The sequence below is a fragment of the Orycteropus afer genome, unplaced genomic scaffold (assembly GCF_000298275.1).
Source record: "Orycteropus afer afer isolate SDZICR_OR568_19922 unplaced genomic scaffold, OryAfe1.0 scaffold00030, whole genome shotgun sequence".
NCBI lineage: Eukaryota > Metazoa > Chordata > Mammalia > Tubulidentata > Orycteropodidae > Orycteropus > Orycteropus afer.
In genome coordinates this window covers 11,354,385-11,358,456 of record NW_006921617.1, presented here as the reverse complement: position 1 = coordinate 11,358,456, position 4,072 = coordinate 11,354,385, and positions in this window count along the sequence as shown.

Here is a 4,072-nt window from a genome sequence, read left to right as displayed (position 1 = left end):
GTACACCATCTGATCTGCAGCCTACACAACTATGAGACCAGAAGAACTAGATGGTGCCTGGCTACTGCTGTCAACCACTTGGAAGAGGATCTACGTAGGAGATTCTGGATAGACAGGGAGAACAATGTGGAACAAAACTTAAAATCATTTGGGAAAAAAAAGGGGGGGCAGACTTGCTGGCCTGATAGAACCTGGTGGAACCACTGACACTATGGCCCCTAGCTGCCCTTCAAGTCTGGGAATTGAATGCATGCCTGTGGCTTCTAGCCAAACAATAGACAGGCATATGAGTTGAACATTTACCTGAGGTAGATACACACCTTGGAGAGAACAAGCATGGGAGAAAGAGGCGCTGCTTGTGCATGGGAAGACAGTTCAGGGGGCAGGAGTGCATGGAGGGATGGACACAGGGAAGAGGTAGCTATCAGGAGGAGGTGAGAGGGGAGATGTTGCATTGTGGTAAATTGTGGTCAATGTCATGGGACAAAGTGTGTGTGAACTGCTGTATGGAAAATGTATTTGCTCTGTAAATTTTCATCCAAATCACAATAAAAAGAAAAAAAAGGAATATGTGAGTAGAAGATACTGACCCGTAAGTACTTCAGAGGAGATCAGGTTTGTGGAGATGGTGAATAAAGCAATGATATGGAAAGAGATGATTAATGTGAAAGGAAATCATTATTTCTTAGAAAAAAAAATATGGTTGGTGTTGGTAACCAGGCCACAAATCAGAAGTTAATGAGCTTCTGATGAGCTGATGAAAAGTAGACTGAAGAATGTTATGTCCTCCTTGTTATCGTTAGCCGTCGAGTTGATTCTGACTCATAGTGACTCCATACGTGCAGAATAGACCTGCCGCATAAGGTTTTCAAGGCTGTAACTTTTTAGGAGAAGATTGCTAGGCCTATCTTCCAAGGTGATTCTGAGTAGTTTCCAACCTTCAACCTTTCATCTAAACCTTTCAGTTGAGCACTTAAACATTTGTGCAACACAGGGACTTCTTTACCATTTACATACACAATATATATTGTCAATTATTCTTCTACTTACAAATTGGTAATGCTTTTCTTTTAATATAAACAAGCAGAAGGTTTTTGACATATTTTCTCACTTCCAATACAGAGCCAATTATATTATTCCTCATTTGAAAGTTGCTTTCATATCACAAATTTTATTTTAAAAGGCACATCACATTTTTGTCTTTTATGATTAAAATAAAATCTAATATCTAAATCTAAAATCTAAAATTAAAAAGTGAAACTAATATTTAAAGTTATAAAAATAAACCCAAACTCTAAATAGAATCTAGACGTGACACATTAGTAATATTGACTTGATAATAATTCTTATAATAATTCTTATGTGACTATATTCTTATTGAACCAAGTCTAAATTCTTTAGATTCAAAGAAATATAAGCCTGGAGGAAAACAAAAACTGTGTAGTGGATTGAATATTCAATTTGATGTCAAGAAATTCTACATCTACTGATGTGGGAAAAAATGCAAACTGCTGCTGGAGAACTCGTGTATTACAGCAGTTACCATGATCTTAAGTAACACAGTTGCTCAGTGGCACTCTGACCTTGGATTGCTCACTTACCTTTTAATGATTCAGTACCCTCAATTGTTGAAACAACGTGGTACAATTATTTCCCTTTCCACAGAATTATTTTAAATTATGGATGGTATGGTACATATGAAGATCATTTGAAAATCATAACATTTGTGAATGATAGGCAGTAGCTATTGTTGTGGGCTGTCAAGTCAATTCCAACACAAAACAACTTTACATGACAGCTTAGAACTGTCCCATAAAATTTCCTAGGCTGTAATCTTTATGGGATTAGATATCCTGTGTTTTTTTTTTTTTTTTTTTCTTTAGTGGCTGGTAGGTTCAAAACACCACCAGGGCTCCTGGCAGTAGCCATCTCAAAAATAAAATAAAAAAAAACTCACTACCATCAAATCAATTCCTACATCATATCTTTACGGAGGTGGACTGTTGCATCTTTCTTCTACAGAGTGGCTGGCGAATTGAAACTGCTGACCTTTTGGTTGGAAGCTAAATGCCTTAACCACTGCATCACCAGAGTTCCAGGACATAGCTGTACTCAAATTAAAATCTTTGATTGACTGAGTTTGAGGTACATATGGGGATCTCTGGTGGCATCATGACAAGGGCATTTGACTGCTAACCAGAAGGCTGGAGGTTCAAATTCAGCAGCCACTCCTCGGAAGGAAGGTTGGGCAATCTACTTCCATAGTGATACCACCTCGGACACCCAAGGAAGGGTCACTGTGAGTCAAGATCAACTCGACGGCAGTGAGTTTGGTTTGGTATAATAGAAAAGTGCAAAGCTCAGAGGACAAGTCTATCTAGAATAGAAAGAGAGATGCATGGAAGGATTGAGAGAGAGACAGATGCAGTTATAAAGGATAAAAAATTGTAAATGTGTAAATCTGTAGCAGGTAGATGGTAATTAATGGGTGGAAATGGAGTGTGGTCCCTAATAACTGTAGGAAAAAGATAAGCCTCAAATAGACATAAATCTAATTATTTGAAATCATGTACATTTGAAGCTAAAAGCCCTTAAAAAAAAAGATGAGATATTTCATTTGTAGGATGTTTGATATATATCCTTTAAATCTATCTGATAATAATAATAAAAAATATAAAATGGTAGAAACAAGGGAGGAGGAAACAGACCCAGAACACATCCCTGAGGAAGAACCAGCATTGGAACTCACTTGAATTCAAAAGAATTATATTTAGGTATCTTCAAAGGATTGAGAGACAGGCCAAGGAAAACACAGACAAAAACCTAGAAGAATTTTGGAAGAAAATACAAGAACAAAATGACAATAAACAGAAAAATTAGAAATAATTCGCAATCTACAGATAGAAATCCAGAATATTAAAACTGAAGTTTCAGAAATAGATAACACACATTGAAAGGGCAAAGGAGTAGAATTGATACATGGAAGACAGAATTAATGAGATTGAAGACAAATACCTGAACACTTCTTTGGAAAGGGATCAATCAGAAAAAAGATTAAAACAAAATGAACAAAGCTAAGATTCATGTGCGACACCATCAAAAAGAATGACTCACATGTCATTGGGATTCCGCAACAGGAAGAGAAAAATAATAGCACTGAGAAAATTGTCCAAGATTTCTTGGAAGAGAACTTCCCTGATATGAGGAAAGATGAGAATATATCCATCCAGAAAGTCCAATGAACCCCAAACAGGATAGATGCCAAAAGAAAATCACCAAGACATATCATCATCAAACTAATCAAAACCAAGACAAAAAAAAGAATCCTGAAAGCAGCACGGAAAAAAAAAAATTACTTATAAAGGACAACCAGTAAGAATAATCTCTGATTTCTCAGCAGAAACCATGCAAGTGAGAAGACAATGGGATGGTATATATAAAACCTTCAAAGAGAAAAATTTTCAACCTAGAATTATATACCCCGCAAAACTGTCCCTCAAATATGATGATGAAATTAGGAGATTTCCAGACAAGCAGAAATTAAGGAAATTTGTTAAAACCAGACCAGCCTTACAAGAGATAGTAAAAGGAATCCTTTGAACAGAGAACCAAAAATAGCAAATAACAACCGACGATTAATACACAAGATGACATAACTCAGAAACCACAGTTATGGACATATCCAAAGTAAAATGAGCTTACAAGATTGTAAACGGAACCAGAGACATCAATTGGCAAGTGAGAACAACTACAAACAAAAAGAGGGAAAAGACTGTATAGTTACAGAACTTCCAAATGGTGAGAAAGTCAAGAGAGTTTCAAGATAGAATGGACTATTCCAAACTTGGGGAGAAAATTATAAATCACAGGGTAACCTCAAATAAAAATGATAAACCTTCACATCACAATAAAAAAAAGCACAAGCACAAATATTCACCAAATACTAAAACAACAGCAACAAAAGGAAATGATAACACAATTCATAAATGCAATGAGCTCAGCAAAGAATATGGAACAAAGAAACCAGGGACATCATGAAAAAACACATAACAAAATGACAGCAACCAATTCA